This window comes from Sapajus apella, unplaced genomic scaffold (assembly GCF_009761245.1).
Source record: "Sapajus apella isolate SASKATOON/1434 unplaced genomic scaffold, GSC_monkey_1.0 scaffold36, whole genome shotgun sequence".
Taxonomy (NCBI): domain Eukaryota; kingdom Metazoa; phylum Chordata; class Mammalia; order Primates; family Cebidae; genus Sapajus; species Sapajus apella.
Genome location: NW_022436976.1, coordinates 25,516,109 through 25,534,563, shown reverse-complemented (window position 1 = coordinate 25,534,563; position 18,455 = coordinate 25,516,109). Strand labels below are relative to the sequence as shown.

Below are 18,455 nucleotides of genomic sequence, written 5' to 3'. Positions count from 1 at the left end.
ACAAAAACTAAATTGCCTATCTTCTGAAATAAATTGGTACATTGTTTAAAAGAAAATTACAAAACCCAAACAACATAAAAAGTACAATATCAAATACCTAACCAAAAATTATTAGATATACCAAGAGGCAAAAAGATGAAACCCAGAGCCAAAAGAAAAATAAGTCTATAAAAACAGAAACATAAATAATAGAAATGATAATTTTTTTGGTTTTTTTTGTTGTTGTTTTGACAGTCTCTCTGTCAACAAGGCTGGAGTGGAGAGGCATTATCCTGGCTCACCGCCGCTTCCACCTCCTGGGTTCAATCTATTGTCCTGCCTCAGCCTCACAAGCAGCTGGGATTACAGATGCCCACCACCACACCCAGCTAATTTTTGCGTTTTTAGTAGAGACGTGGTCTCACCATGTTGGCCAGGGTGATCTCAAATTTCTGACCTCTAGTGATCCACCCACCTCAGCATCCCAAAGTTCTGGATCACAGACGTGAGCCACCACACCCAGCCATAGATAAAGTTTTAAAACAGCTTATATAAATATGTTCATGGATTTAAGGAAAGCATTAAAATAATGAGGGGAGAAGCTTAAAATTAGGAAAAAAAGGTAAACATTCAGACGTGAAATTGACAATACCTAAAATGAAAAATCACTGATAGTCTTGATAGCAAATCAAACACTGGAAAATAAAAGATCAGTAAATTTGAAGAAAGGGCAATAGAAACTATCCAGCATGAGTGAACAATTTTCATGACATGTAAAATTTTGGGTGATAAATTTTAATAAAGTACGTGCTTTCAGCCACATATACAAAGCTAAAAGAAACCAACAAAGCCACTGTGACCTGTGGGAAAATGTCAAGTGGTCTAAGATACATATAATTGGCATTTAGGATAGGTGAGGCAGAAAAAAGTGTTTAAAGATATAATGACCAAAATGTTTCTAAATTTTATAATATATAAACCCACAGATCCAAGAGATTCTACAAACACTAAGAAGGATAAAACCCAAAAGCAAAAAAACAAAAAAATCACACACACATATGTACACATACACATCAGGGCACAGAATAATCAAATTTCTTGATGTCAGCTGTAAGACAAAAATTGTAAACTTGATGGAAAAAACCTCACAAGACCTACAGAGAAAGGAAGGTAAGAATCAATACTAACTTCACATCAGAAATAATGAAAGCCCATAGGCAATGGAACAATATTTTAAGGTGCTGTAAGACATGAAAAATAAAAAGAATTAAGTTAGAATTCATAACCAAAAAAAAATTATCTTCTACAAATAGGGGAAAAATAAATACAACGATAGACAGTTCCAAGCTGAAAGGATTAATCACCAGCACACTTATACTGAAAAAAAAAAATTAAACAAAATGTTTAAGCTGAAGGAGAGTGACACAAACTGAAAATATAAATCTGTACAATGGAATAAAGAGAGGTAGAAAGGTAAATATAGAATAAATTCCAAAGACATTATTTTTTATATTTTTATATTACATTAAAATTTCTTATTTTTAAAGCAAAATAAGTAATATATATTTGAGGGTTTAAAACATACATATACATAAAAGTTTCAACAATAATAGCACAAAGGACAGAAAAAAATAAAAGTATACTAGTGTAAGATTTTAATATTACGATGAATGAATAATATTATTTAAATGTAAACTACGATAAAGTGAAAGATGCAGATTATAAACCTTAAATCAGACATTAAATAATTCATCAAATATGTAAAGCTAATCAAAACACACAAACACATGCACACACACACACACGCACACACACACACACAGAGGCAAAGAAAATCAGTGCTTTTCAAAGCTAAAATAGTGACTTTGCAGGAGTGGTGACTAGAAAAGTAGACAAGGGGAAATTTAAGGTAATGTTCTGGTTATGGTCTACTTATTTGCATATTTGCTATCTGGTTGTCTTCACTTAGTGATAACTGAGTGGTACAGTTAAGATATGCAGTTTTTCAAATTTACATAAGCATATATGTATGTGCGTGTGTATAAATATGTGTATACAACTATGCTTGAAAGAGTGTGGAAAAATGGCATCAAAAGATAAAAATAGGGAGTTGAGTGCAATGGCTCATGCCTGTAATCTTATCTACAGGTGGGAGAATTGCTTGAGCTCAGGTGTTTGAGGCTGCTGTGAGCTATGATTTGCAACACTGCAGCCTGAGTGACACAGCAAGCCCTATCTCTAATAATAATAATAATGATAATAAATATAAACTTCATTTATCAGCATAAGCTTCATCAAGGTCAAGCACTTTTGTTTTCCTCATTCCTGCTGTCATCTTGAATTCAAAACACTTTTGTAAGCAATGATATCAGCCATTTAGTTTATACCTAAAGAGCTGAACATCCTGGAAATTTAATCATGTTAATGCTATCTTTTTACATTATTGACTGGAAAAAAAATGTCTCCTTAACAGATTGTTTAAGATTATGAAACAAAAAGAAGCCAAAAAGAGACAAAACAAGTCTTTAAGGTGGATACCTAACGATTTCCCATTGAAACTCACAAAATTGCCTTTGTTTGATGAGAGGAATGAGCAGGAGTATTGTGGTAGAAAGAGACTCTCTGGTGAATCCTTCCGGGGCACTTTTCTGCTAAAGCTTTGACTTAAGTTTCTCAAAGCACTCACATAATAAGCAGATGTTATCATTTTTTGGCCCTCCAGAAGGTTAACAAGCAAAACACAAGAAAAACTGTTGCTATGATCTTTGTTCTTGACTGGTCTGGTTTTGCCTTGACTGAACCACTTCCACTTCTTGGTAGCCATTGTTTCGATTGTGCTTTGTCTTCAGGATCATGCTAGGAAAGCCATGTTTCATCTCCTGTTGCAGTTCTTTTATAACATGCTTCAGAGTCTTGATCCTAATTGTCTAAAATTTCCATTGAAATCTCCATTCTTTTCTGCAGTAGATCTGGGTACAATGGTTTTGGCACCCATCAAGTGGAAGTTTTGCTAAACTTTAATTTTTTCAGCCAGAATTATGTAAGTTGAACCAGTTGGGATGAGTATGGTGTTGCCTATTGTTTGTGCATTTAATCTTTGCTATTCATCAATTAGAGCATGAATGAGATAAATTTTTTCCTTGCAAGTTGAGGGTCTGCTGCTCTGCACTTTGTCTGGAATAATCTCTTCCCTTCTTAAAATGGGTTATCCATTTGTAAACTGCTGATTTACTTGGGACATTGTCTCCATAAACTTTTTGTGAAGTATCAGTGATTTCATCGTTCCTACACCCAAGCCTCACCTTACATTTGATATTTGCTCTTGCTTCAATGTTAGCAGAATTCATGTTGCTCTGATAGGGACTTATTCAAAATGTGTCTTATCCTTCTTAGCACCTCAAACTAGATCCTGCTCAGAAATGTCATAATGAGCTAGTATGAGTTTATTTGATGCAAAAAAAAATCAAAATCTATGTGTTAAGTTTTTTATAATATACATTTTCCATAAACCTTTTAAAGATTCTTCATGTGTGTATGTGTTTGTGCATATATACATACATATATGTACATAAGGCAAAGAGAGACAAATAATAGATCATCTTAGAAAATATCAAGACTATTGCATTGCCCACCTAACTCACAGATGCACAGCTATGTCCCAGTCATTCTTTACAAATAGCACCCCTTGGAATTAGACCTGAGCAAAATTGCATGGCTTTATCTGGTTACTGTGGAAACCACTATTTTATTCGAATTACTTTTCAAAAACTTTTAGTAGCCGTTTATATATTAAAGAACAACAAGCCAAGAAATGTTAATCCAAACTTTATCTTTTTTTTTTGAGAACGAGTTTTGCTCTTCTTGCCCAGGCTGGAGTGCGGTGGCATGATCTCAGCTCACTGCAACCTCCACCTCCTGGATTCAAGTGATTCTTCTGACTCAGCCTCGCAAGTAGCTGGGATTACAGGCACCAGTCACCTTGCCTGGCTAATTTTCGTATTTTTAATAGAGACAGGGTTTCACTCGAACTCCTGACCTCAAGTAATCAACCCACCTCTGATTCCCAAAGTACTGGGATTACAAGTGTTAGCCACTGTGCCCAATCAAACTTATTTTTAAGGAGCTTCTGACAACTGAGTTTTTATATAAAAACTCTTCAAGAAACCACTCATGAAATATTTTTTCTGTTAAATGTATGATTTTACTACTTTATGTTTTGTAAATTTGCTTGCTTTTACCCGGTTTTCATGACCAATTACATATTTTATGATATAGGATTTCAAGTATAGAATTTTAGTTTATAATTTATAACACTATTCTAAACCAATTATCTCACAATTGCATACATTGCCACGGTTGCCCCAAAGCTAATGAGGTCATAAGTAAAACCTTATCTATGAAACAGATAATATGTGCCTGTCAAGATCCTGTTCAAGCATCACCTCCTCTCTGAAGCCTTGCTGGATTCCAGTTAGGCAGAATTAATTACTATTTCTTGAAGCATCAACATATTGTGCACCTTCTATTAAAACACATGCCCTAGTGAATAGAGCTGATTTGTTTATTTCTCTGTCTCCCTGATGAGACTGTTTTAGCCATCTTTGTATGTTCAGCACCCAGTATAAAGTCTAACACATGAAAAGTGCTCAAAAATTGTTTGAAAATGAGGAAGAGAGAATGGGGAGCCAGGCTGGGGGAGGTAAATGGGTTGGAAAATAAAGAAACATCTTAACACTAGTAAATGAAGGGGAAGATATTCTTGGTTGGATGAAACAGTTGTTTTCCAGCAAGCTTAAATTTGCATCCATTGTCACAAAATAATGAGAATCTCTCTAGGTCATTTCACAGCATTGACTGCAAATACCTTGAAAGTATTTATCCAGTGTTAGACTGGTGCTTCATGTCCTGCTATGCCATATGAATTGTTTCCCTTATGCTCTGAGGACAGCAAAATATTTTACAAATATTATCTTGCCAAATGAGTATGTGTAAAAATTGTCCTCAGGGCTTCCAGTGATGAAAGAGTTTGCACACCAACAAAATAAACATGCTTCCCCAACCCCCAGGCAACACTATTCACTCCCTTCTCTGATTCTCAGAGCACATTATTCATTTCTCTAATATAGCATTCAGTGCAGCATGTCAGAGTCTGTTCTGCTTCCCCTGCCCAATTGTATTGTAAGCCTCTTGAGGACAGAGACTGTGTCTTTATCTTTTTATCTCCACTTCCTAACACAGAAACTGGCACATGGTAGGTGTTCCATACTCATTTCTTGAGTGATTAAATGAATAAGAAAATATCTTGTAGTACTTTTATTTGAATAGATCCTAAAAGTCCTGTCAATCTAGCTGTCTGGAGTCCAACTTTAAAAGCATCTCCAAAATAAGGAGCCAACAAAAGGTCTTTGTTAAGAGTTAGCTCCTGATCCTGCAGTGGCAACATGACAACCAGAAAAGGGCCTTAAATCATTCTCAGTATCCCAGGAACAATCTGATCACCCTGTGGGAGGCAGGCAGTCCTTTGACCTCTAGAAATATTTAGTAGTCATTGTATTTTTCAGGTGAAACTTGATAAGCTCAGAGATATTTGGAGAACCAGTAAAAAAGCAAAGAGGAGAATAAACAAAAGGATAGAAGTGGAAAGACAAATTGTTTTCTAATTAAGCACAGCATATGCCAGGTACTATGCAAGGTGCTCAGGATTCAGTGTTGAAATAAGATTGTGCTTCATGGCCTGGCTCACATTTTTTTGGGGTATGTGGGATCCTACAGTGCCTCCTGCTACAATCTCAAAATGTTCCCCAGAACAGAAAAAAATATGATTATTGAGACTACAGCAATTTGGTGTTCATTAAGCTTTAATATAATAAAATGTACATTTGACTTACCAATAGAACAAACAAGTCACTAAAACAAAAAGTCATAGTCATGGTTTCACTCCCAAACTGCTCTTCAAGATTGAAATCAGACTCAGCAGCTTCAGAGACAAAACTGCTCTACCCTACCCATTCGATCACAAAACAGACGCAAGAGCCTTGGCAGCCAGCAGAACAAGTCCTGCATTGGGGTTTTTGACAATGAGATCAATATGTGATCAAAGCAGAGTTATAACAGTGCAATTACTAGGCAATTAATAGACATATAGACCTATTTTCATGAACCCATAATGAGACCAGAGTATCAAGGAAAAGACGGTCATGCACAGGGCCACGTTGGTGGGAAGAGTGTTTAGGAAGCTCTAAAACAATTCTGAAAAAATGTTTAATATGCCAATTAAGCAGAACATTTACCAACCTAATTATAGCCTCTAGATTATTTTTGAAACCCTGAATATTGAAACTTATTTGAATGTGACTTTTTGTGAGATTTTCAAAGGAAATTTTCCAGTAATTCAAACACTCCGCAATGTTTTAAGTTTTCTAGATTTTTATTGCGAATAAGTATAAAACGAGGCCCAAAGAAATTCCTTTTCAGAAACGAAACTTTACATTAAAACTCCAATTAATTTTCATTTGGGATATTCATTCCTGCAGCAAATATGGATGTATTGTAATGTTGAATCTTTTCAGTGTGGGATACTGATGACTCTGACAGGTCCATCCCTTCAGAAATCTCCAGTTGAGTAAGGTCATAAGATGAGTACTCAAACAAGTAAAATAAGAGGTAGAATATTTCTACAAATTTTAAGAGAGATCCAGAGAAAATGCCATGGGACATCAGAGGATTAAAAACAATGTATCCAGGTAAAGACCACAAAATGAATCACAATTATTGGGGGAAAATAAACACTCTGTTTAATAACCATGACACAGGAAAAGTTTATTAGTAAGAATAATGCCAGTTGGGCATGGTGATTCACACCTGTAATCCGAGCACTTTGGGATGCCAAGGCAGGCAGATCACTTGAGGTCAGGAGTTAGAGACCAGCCTGGTCAACATGGTGAAACTCTGTCTCTACCAAAAATACAAAGAATATCCAGGCATCATGATGTGTGCCTGTAACCCCAGCTACTCAGGAGGCTGATGCAGGAGAATCGCTTGAACCCAGGTGGCAGAGGTTGCAGTGAGCTGAGATCACACCACTGCACTCAAGTCTGGGCAACAGAAAGAGACTCTGTCTCAAAAAAACAAAAAGTAATAAAATAATGCCTATATTCCAGATGTGTTATATGTCTAAAGGAGTGCATATGTAAGCCGGGTGGGGTGGCTCATGTCTGTCATCCCAGCACTTTGGGAGGCCAACGCAGGTGAATCACCTGAGGTCAGGAGTTAGAGACCAGCCCGGCCAACATGATGAAACCCCGTCTACTAAAAATACAAAAAAGTAGCCAGGCATGATGGCGGGTGCCTGTAATCTCAGCTACTCAGGAGGCTGAGGCAGAAGAATCATTTGAACCTGGGAGGCAGAGGCTGCAGTGAGCTGAGATTGCTCTACTGCACTGCAGCCTGGACAGCTAGAGTAAAACGTCATCTCTTAAACAAACAAACAACAAAAAAAAAGAGTGCTTCCTAATAATTGTTTGTTTAAAATAAGCTTAAAGTGCCCCAGTATTTATAAGGATTTTGTTGCATTTCACATTGTGCTAGCCATAAGTGGAGATCTAGAGTTGAATATGTAAATGCTCCTGGGACAAGGCAGGTCATGGAAGCATACGAAACCATCTATAATAAAGCAATAAAAAGCAGTCCAGATCTGGGCAAGTTGGAAAGCAACTATGTCTTCTAAAAGCATTCCATTTCAAGTTCCAAAGGCTTAAAATTCTGTATTTCAAAGATTCAGAGAAATCTCTGTCAAAATCCCAGCTGGTATTTTTGCAGAAATTGTAAAGTTAATCCTAAATTTCATATGGAAATGCAAAGAACCCAGAATAACCAAAACAAACTTGAAATAGAAACAAAGTTGGAGATTTTACACTTCTTGATTTCCAAAGTTACTACAAAGCTACAACAATTAAGACAGTATGGTACCAACTTAAAGAGATCATATATAGATCAGTGGAACAGAATTGAGAGTCCAGAAGTAAGCCCTCATATTTATGGTGTATTACTTCTTAACAAAGGTGTGAAGACAATTCAATATAGAAAGGATAGTTTTTTGAAAAAATGATGCTAACACAATTAGGTATCTACATTGCAAGAATAAATTTGTCCATTTACCTCATACCATGCACAAAAGTTAACTCAAAATAGCTCCTAGATCTAAATATATGAGCTAAAACTATAAATGTATTTAAAGAAAATATAGAGGCACATTTATGTAATCCTGTGTAACAAATATTTCTTAGATATTGCATCAAGAGTTCAATGAATAAAAGATAAAAATAATACATTGGACTTCATCAAAATTAGAAACATTGCACTTGATAAAGCACTACCAAGACAATAAAAAAAGACAAGTCATAGTTTAGGAAAATATTTGTAAATTTTATATCCAATAAATGACTTGTAACCAAAATAAAATAATTCTTATAACTCAATAATAACAAAACAAACCAATTTTAAAATGTGAAAAATTTCATAAACATTTCAGCAAAGAAGCTATATAAATGGCAAATAAGCCCATGAAAAGATTCCCAATATCATTGGGCATTAGGGAAAGATAAATTAAAACCATAATAAGATATGACTTTGTACCCACTAGAATGGCTGTAGTCATAAACAGCCAAAACCAGGTACTGCTATGGATGTAGAGAAATTGGACGTTGCAATGCAAAATGAAGCAGTCACACTGGAAAACAGTTTCTGTTTTCTTAAGTGTTAAATGTAGATTTAACATATGACCAAGCAGTTCCACTCCTCAGCATTTATACAAGATAAATAAAATCATATATCCACCCAAAGACTTGTGCATGACCATGATTACTCATAATGGTCAAAGAGTAGAAATAACACAACTGAGCAATGCATAAACAAGGTGTGGCATATCCATACAATGTAATACTACTTGGTAATGCAGAGGAATAAACTACTGAAATGTTTTACAACATGAATAAACCTATGGTAAGTGAAAAAAGCCAGGATGATTACAATTGTAAAAAATGACAAGAAATGAAAGTTGAATTTTTATTGGAGACCACATGTTAGATACATTGCAGCATTTACCTCCCTTCCACTGCCCTCCATTCTCTTATCAACACAATACCCTTCTCATCAGCCCCCAAATCCTTACCTCCTATATTTCAGTTCATCTCTCATAGTAATGATTTTGCCAAAGCATTCCTTTATTGTGTAAACTCTTATTTTATAATTGTGCTTTCATGATATATTGGTCAATAGCTGGAGGCTTCGAGCCTGAGAGACAGGAACTTGGATCCTAGATACTCACCAGATGTTTCTTAGAAAAATTATTTAACCTCTCAAAACCTAACCTATAAAACAGAGTTAATGTCACCTATTTCATAGAGTGGTGTAAAAATTAAACAAGCAATTATGTTGAGTGCTTATTGCATGCCCAGGTCCAATAAAATAGAGCTTTTAATATTATTAGAATAAGTGACTTGTCCAGGTTCACTGATAATAGGGAGGGGGTTAGAACCCTTTGTACCATATTGTACTGTTCCATGCTGCCCCTGTTTTCTTTACCTGACACATCTTGCATTACAGGCTAAGTGAAAGGATTGTTTAGCAAGGAAAGTATAAACATAAGCATAAGGGAAGACGAGGCTCCAATATTGTCACCATAATTTGCTAGCTCTGTCACCCTGTCCAACATTCTGAGTCTTCAGATTTGTCTCTCAAATTACTGACTGAATGTAAGTAATAGAAACATTGCAGATGACTTATAAATGTTAGTTGCTTATTCTTTGCTACCTTCTTTTATAATGCTAACAAGAGATGTTGCAGTTCAAATTACCCTATTTATCTACATGACCCTGTTTTCCCTTTCTGTTATACGGTGCCCTCATGCACTGTGTCAGCCACCCTTCACTCCAAAACTACTTAAAAAAAATAGTTAACATCAGCAACATGGCGGAATAGGAAGCTCCTGACTCTCTTTCTACCCATGGATGCATCAAATAAACATGTATTCACGGATCAATTCCCTCTCAGGGAAAGTCAGAGACCAGCTGAGAGACTCCTACCCTCTGAAGGAGAAACATTCACATTAAACAGATAGAAAACGCTGAGGCATTTTCAAGCATGGACCTCCCTCTATGCACTGTACCGTAAAATTGGGAAAGGAATTCCCAATACACAACTTCTCCCTGTGAAGAGAAGGAGTTAAACCTCACATAGACTGCCCTAACTCTGAGGTTCTCATGATTGGCCCTTAATTCACCAACTCTGGGAATGGAGGGAAGAGATTAGTCACAAGTGAGTTTCTCTAGTGGTGTTTTACTAAGTACAAAAGTTCCTGGGCTGGGTCCGGTGGCTCGTGCCTGTAATACCAGTGCTTTGGGAGGCTGAGGTGGGTGGATCACCTGAGATCAGGAGTTCGAGACCAGCCTGGCCAATATGGTGAAACTCCATCTCTACTAGAAATAAAAATATAAAAAATTAGCCAGGCATGGTGGCAGGCGCCTGTAATCTCAGCTACTTGGGAGGCTGAGGCAGGAGAATTGCTTGAACCTGGGAGGCAGAAGTTGCAGTGAGCCAAGATCACGCCATTGTACTTTAGCCTGGGTGACAGAGTAAGACTCTGTCTCAAAAGAAAAAAGGTTCCTAATTTTGATGAAGCCTGATTTATTATTTTTATCATTTGTTCATTGACTTATGATACCATATCTAAGAAATATTTGTTACACAGGATTACATAACTGTGTCCCATATATTTTCTTTATACAGGCATGCAAATACTTTCAGGGTCTTTGTCTTCTAGGAGCAGGGCAGAAAGAGGGCTTTAAAATCTTCAACACCCTGTTTCTCCCTGGAAAGGACATAGTGTTCTAGTGGCTACTTTGTGACTTGGCTTCTAACTAACTTGTATAAGGGATTTAGAAGGGCAGACAAATATTAACTTGCTGGCAAGCTGAGAACATGGGCACTTCTTGAGCCTTCTCCTCTGACTCACCCTTGTGACAATTCCAGGTCTATTAATCCTTCTTGAAGGAAGTTTGTCCACACATAGAGCACCCAAACTTTTATAGCTTCTATCAAGGGACAGCATCCTAAACGTCCTAGCTCTGGAAACAGAGAACAATTAGAAAATGTAACTCTATTTAGACCATAGGAAAAAAACTGACAGTTTTATGTGGATGCATAAGCACTTCCAGGGGCTTCATTCCCCAGGAGTAGTGCAGAAAAGGGGCTTTAACTATGTAGCTCCCTGTTTCTCCTTAGAAGGAGTTTATACCATCTAGCAAATACCTCAATTTTACAGCTACCTCACAAAAGACTCCATGTTAAACTTCTTGGCTTTGGGAGCCAAAGAGACCAGGCATATGTGAGTGTCCCTAGACCACAGAAAAAAAAGAATTAATATTTAATGAGTATGCAAATGTTTCAGAGGTTATCTCCATTGGAGCAATGCAGAAAAGGGGCACAGACATGCAGCTCCCATTTTCTCTTTGGGAAGGGCTTTCTAGTGACTACTTGCTAGCCTGGCTTCTAGCAAACTTGCATCAGTAGCTAAAAGAAGAAACAAATAGCCCTCCAGCAGCCAAAGCCAGAGGTTGGCTCTTCATGAGCCTTTCCTCTAGCTCAGCACAGTGATAAATCCAGGTGTACTCATTCTTCCTGGAAGGAATTTGGCCATGCATCCAGAGCCACAACTTCGCTAAGCTCTAAGCCAAAGGACTGTCTATTAACAACTCAGCTCTGGGACTTGATGGATTTTACATTGCTGGGTGGCCCTAAACCCGAGAGAACAAATAGGTGGGCATATAATGGATCCACTTCCAGCAACTATCTCTTCAAGAACAGAGGGTTTAACATGAACATGAGTACAGGAATTTGCCACAGAGCCTCACTGAAGCTTAATGCAGGGTGAAATATTAATGTCTCTACTCAGCTTTAGCAGGAACATAGAAGGAACTGTAATAAACATCCAACATCTTAACATTATCAACTATATTTATAAAATCTAACTCCTACTTTACCAGTCTTGGGGTACTGACAGGCTATTGTACATTCTAAGCTCTGGGGAGCCACCAGAAACAAAAAGAAATCCTTCAGATTCAAAGATTCACTTTAAGAACTCTGGACAGATTAATCGGTGGGATCTTTCTCCTACAGGAGGCCAGCATAACAAGACTGATAGAGGTTGTTGTCTTATTCAATGTGCAGAAACCAATACAGAGATTCAAAAAAAAAAATGAAGAAACCATTTTTAAATATTCCAAATTTAGAAAGAAGAGTTTCTAGAAATGAACTTGAGTAAAATGAAGATACATGATTTACTTTATGCTCACTGAGGTCAGCAGAGAAATGCAAGAACAAATGGAGAAATTCTCTTTTTTTCCTTTTCTTTTTCTTTCTTTTTTTTTTTTTTACAGAGTCTTGCTCTGTCACACAGACTAGAGTGCAGTAGCATGATCTCAGCTAACTGCTACCTCCACCTCCTGGGTCCAAGCAATTCTTCTGTCTCAATCTCCCAAGTAGCTGAGATTACAGGAACATGCCACCATACCCAGCTGATTTTTGTATTTTTAGTAGAGACAGGGTTTTACCACATTGGCCAGGCTGGTCTCAAACTCCTGACCTCAGGTGATCCACCCACCTCGGCATCCAGAAGTACTGGAACTACAGGCATGCACCACCACATTCAGCCACAAACTAAGAGTTTCAACAAAGAATAGAGAGGTTCATCAGCAGACTAAATCAAGCAGAAGAAGGGACAAGTGACTTTGAAGATAGGTGATCAGATATCATACAATCTATGGAGCAAAAAGAAACAAAAGAATGAAAAAGAGTGAGGAAAGTTTAAGAAAATTATGGAACAATATCAAGCATACCAACATTTTCATTATCAGAATAACAAAGGAGAAGAAAGAGAAAGGGGCAGAGGGACAGAACATATGCTAAAAGAATTAATGGCAGCAAATTTCACAAGCCTGAAGGAGAAAATACAAATCCAGATCCAGGAAGCCTAAATGGCATCAAGTAGGATGAATTTAAAGAGATCCATATCAAAACATATTACAATCAAAGTGTCAAAAATGAAAGACTAAGAGAGAGTTTTGAAAGTGGCACGGGATAAGTAAATTGTTATATGCAAGTAAACTTTCCTAATATTATCAGAGGATGTTTCAGGAAAAAAAAAACTTGCTAGCCAGAAGGGAGTGGGATGATATATCCAAAAACCTGAAAAAAAAGAATGTTAACCAAGACTACTATACCCAGCATCCCTCTCTTTCAAAAATGTTGGATGATAAAAACTTTCTGAAACAACAAATGCTGAGTTTACCACTACTCAACTCATCTTACAGGAAATGCTAAAGAGAGTTATTCAAGTTAATGAAAGAGAATTCTAATTAGTAACATGAAAATATATGGAAGTATAAAATCACTGGTAAAAGTAAGTACACTGTCAAATTCAAAATACCCTTATACTGTAATGGCAGTGGGTAAATCAATTATATCTCTAATATAAAGGTTAAAAGGCAAAACTATCAAAATACAACTAAAACGACAGTGACTTTTTATGAATAAAAATTATTTTAAAATGTAAACTGTAACATCAAAAACACAATACATGGGAGGAGTAATAGTAAAAGGACAAAGTTAATATTTGCAATCAAGGCTAAGTTGTTATTAGCTTAAAATAGCCTGTTATAAGATGTTTTATGTAAGCATCAGGGTAACCACAAAGCAAAATCCTATAATAGAAATACAGAAGACAAAAAGAGAAGATACAAAAAAAGAAGATAAAAGACATACAACTACAGAAAGCCATCAAACCACAAAATAAAATGCTGAGGAAGAAAGAAACACAGGATGTACAAAACAATAAGAAAATAACTAACAAAATGGTACAAATAAGTTATTACAAATCAATAATTACTTTGAATGTAAATATATTAATTACCCAATAAAATGCCATAGAGTGGCTAAATGGACATTTTAAACACCATAGCAAGACTCAGTATATGCTGCCTACAAGAGACTCACTTTACATTTAATGACACTTAGACAAAAGTGAAGAGATAGAAAAAAATAATTCCATGCTAATGGAAACAAACAGAGACAGGGGTAGCTATAATATTTTCAGGCAAAATAGGCTGTAGATCAAAAATTGTCAAAAGAAACAAAGAAGATAATTATATAGTCAATAAAGAGGTCAATAAATCAAGATGATATGACAATTACAAATATATATATGCACCCAATATCAGAGCATTTACATATACAAAGCAAACATTAAGAGATCTGAAGGGAGACAAACACTGCAACACAATAATAGTAGAATATTCAATACTCCACTTTCTACATTGGATAGATCATTCCACAGAAAATCAATTTTTTTTAAATGATTGGACTTGACCTACACTTTAGCCCAAATGGACCTAACAGATATGTACAGAACATTCCACCCAACAGCAACAGAATATCAATGTATATATGTATGTATTACATTTATAATCTGTATTATGTACATAGAATAAATATAAATTTATAAATACATTGCATTTATATTCTGTATATACATTATATCTTATATACATTATAATGTATATGAAAATGTATGAATGTATATTTTGTTGCTGTTGAGTGGAATATACATTCTTTTCAAGTTCACACAAAACATTCTCCAGGATAGATATTATGCTAGACCACAAAATAAGTCTTAACAAATTTAAAAATATCAATATCTTATCAAGCATGTTTTCTAATCTCAAGAGTGTGAAACTAGAAATAAATAATGGGAGAAATAGAAAATAAAAATATGTAGAAATTAACATAATACAGAACAACTATTGAGTCAAAGAAGAAATGTTTAAAATTTTTTTTAAATATAGAGACAACAAATGGAAACACAACATATGAAAACCTTGGAGATAAAGTAAAAGTAGTTAGAGGAGAGAAGTTTATAGCAATAAACACCTGCATTAGCAAAGAAGAAAGATCTCAAATAAAAAACTTAACATTACAGTTCAACAAATTACAAGAACTAAGCCCAAAGTTAGCACAAGAAAGGAAATAACAAAGACCACAGCAGAGATAGATGAAATAGAGACTAGATAATCAAGAGAAAAGATCAACTAAGGTAAATGTTGGTGTTTTCGAAAACTAAACAAAAGCAATGAAATCTTAGCTAGACTAAGAACAAAGAGTGAAGCAACAAATTAAGAGAGTTAGAAATGAAAGAGGAAACATTAGAAATGATAACAAATAAATACAAATGATCATAAGAGACTGCTAAGAACAACTATTCACCAACAAATTGGACAACCTAGAAAAAATGAATAAATTCCTAAAACATATAACCTACCAATACTAAATTATAAGAAAATTTGAAATCTGAACAGATCAAGAACAAGTAAGGAAACTGAATCAATAACTAAATCTCTCATACAACAGGCCCAATTCCAGCAGATTTCTGAAAAAGATAAAGTGAAATTGTTTGTCTGCTGACAACATGATCTTGTATATAGAAAATCTTAAAGACCCACCAAAAAGCTGTTCTAACTGATGAACAAATTGAGTAAAGCTACAGGATACAGTTGCAGAATACAAAATCAAATATCAATAGTATTACTATACACTAACAATAAACTGTCTGAAAATAAATTAAGAAAATCTCACTTATAATAGTATAAAAAATAAAATGCTTATGAATAAATTTAACCAAGGCATCAGGATATCTGTATACTGAAAACAGTAAAACATGGATAAAAGAAACTAAATATGACACAAATAAATGTAAAGGTATTTCATGTTGATGGATTGAAGAATTAATTTTGTTAAAATAGACATACTACAAAAAGTGATCTACCAATTCAATGCAATTCTTATCAAAATTCAAATGTCATTCTTTGCAGAAATAGAAAAAGAAATTCTAAAATGCATATGGAACCACAAAATAACCCAGGAAGCTAAGAAGGTCTTGACCAAAGAGAACAAAGACTGAAGCATCAGACTACCAGATAAAAATATACTGCAAACTGATAGCAATCAGAACAGCATGATACTGCTATTACAAACAGGCACATCAACCAATGGAGTAGGATAGAGTGTTCAGAAATAAACCTGTCTATCTACAGCCAATTGATTTTCAACAAGGGTACCTAGAATACACAGTGGGGAAATAATTGTCTCTTCAATAGATGTTGGTGGGAAAACTGAATATTTTCATACACAGAATTAAAATAGACCCTTGTCTCACTCCTTATACAATAATCAATTCAAAATGGATTAAACACTTGAGTATAAGATCTGAAATCAGAAAAATTATAGGAGAAAGCTCTATTGATCTGGGCAGTGATTTCTTGGATATGAACTCAAAAGCATGGGCAACCAAAGCAAAAATAGACAAATAGTATTTCATCAAGATAAAATGTTTCTGCACAGTAAAAAGTTAATAGACTGAAGAGACAACCCACCAACTGAGAGAAAATATTTGCAAATTATACATTAGATAAGAGGCTAGTATCCAAAATATACAGAGAACTCAAACTACTAAATAATAAGAAAACAAATAAGCCTATTAAAAAGGGCAAAGGACTTGAATAGATCTTTCTAAAACAAGACATAAATGCCAACAGATATAAAAAAAATGCTAAACAAATATAATCATCAGAGAAATGCAAATTAAAACCACAATGAGAGATTGGCTATCATCAAAAAGACAAAAGATAACAAGTCTTGGCAAAGATGTGAAGAAAAGGGAACCCTTATACACTGCTGATAGTATTATAAATTAGTATGGCCATTTTGGAAAATAATATAAAGGATCTGCAAAAAGTTAGAACTAAATTTCCCATATAATCCAACCATCCCACTACTGAGTATATGCCCAAATGAATTGAAATAAGTATTGGAAGAGATGCTTACACTACCATGTTCATTGTAGCATTATTCACAATGGACCAGATATGAAAACAACCTAAGTGTTAATCAATGGATGAATGGATTTTTTAAAGAGTGGTATACACATACTATACAATACTATTCAGCCTTTTAAAAACCCAGGAAATTCTTTCATTTTTGACAACATGGATAAGCCTAGAACACATTATTAAGTGAAATAAGCCATGTTCAAAGAGACAAATACTGCATAATCTCACATATATGTGGTATCTAAAAATATCGAACTTAACAGAGGTAGAGAGTAGAATGGTGGTGGTTACCAGAGGTTGGAATTGGGCGAAGAGTGGATGAGAAAAGGGAGAGATTGATCAACATCAGTGAGGTAAGAGAAATAAGGTATGATGTTCTATTGCACACACAGTGACTGTAGTTGATAATAACATATTGTGTATTTCAAAACATCAACAAAAAAGGATTTTAACTGTCCTCACCATAAAGAAATTATAAATATTTGAGATGATAGATATGCTAATAAGCCTGATTTTATCATTTCACAGTGTATAAATGTATTGAAACATCCCATTGTAGCCCATAATTATATACAATTCCTTTTTCTTAATTAAAAATACAATAAACCTTTAAGGAAAAAAATAATGATTAAAGAGCAATTTAGAGTAAAGATGTCATTTACTTCATTCGTGGTCCATTGATCCCATCTTCACCCATCACATCATCCTTTCCTTGTGAGCAAGAATATGGCTTCAAAGCCATCCCCATACAGTGTTCCAGCTGTCATTATCAATTGACCAGAGTCAAGATACAAGCTGAAACCTATTTCGCTATCTCAGGGTTGGAGTTTCACCCACTCCAGGTGAAATCTATTTTTAAGACATTTCACAAACCATGTGTAAAGGGAGGAAGGGTTACCAGCAGTGATAGGGAGGGATAGCATAAAAGTGACTAAGAGGATTTTTGACACAGTGAACTTACCCTAACAGTAAATTGAGAAAGGTTAACTACGGGCAGTCAGAGGGAATTCAGATTTTCAATAATACCTGAAAGTCAAACAAAAACAAAACCCAAAATATCTCAAAACATCTCGGGCTCCCATGCTCCCTGGTGTGTTCTCTCCCTAATGTCTTTTGTGTTTATTCCTAAAATGTACCCTAGATTTAAAAAATGAGAGCCAGGCTTCAGGAGATGAAATTCTACATCTCAGATACATAGAACGTCTCAGTGCCTGTAGCCCAGGCAAGCTGCAGTGATCATGAGTAAAATTATAAACTTCATGGAGAACTGGTAGCCTCAGGAAGAAGCTGTCAACCCGAATTAAGTCGTCAACGTATCAGATGAGAAAGGTACTGCCATAAAGCCTATTGTTGCATGCATGTCAGGTGAAGGCCATACTAATTACTGTGTGATCCAAATATGTCTGTTCCCAACTCCTCCCAAACTAAGGTCACTGAGTTATTATGGCCTGGTGGTTTGCACTATTTTGGATTCTGCCAAGTGGCAGGTGGCCTGACAAACATGCGACTCAGCATGTTTTGTTGGGTCCCCACAGCTGT

The 18,455-nt window shown here is 35.4% G+C and overlaps 1 long non-coding RNA gene across 1 annotated transcript; it reads left to right on the top strand.

Annotated features, from left to right (window-relative positions):
* Positions 1-2,738: 2,738 nt before the first annotated feature.
* Positions 2,739-17,961, top strand: LOC116563713. Its single transcript, XR_004274534.1, has 3 exons — positions 2,739-2,866; positions 4,404-4,408; positions 17,950-17,961. It is a non-coding gene; the product is annotated as an uncharacterized LOC116563713 (long non-coding RNA).
* The last annotated feature ends 494 nt before the right edge of the window (positions 17,962-18,455 follow it).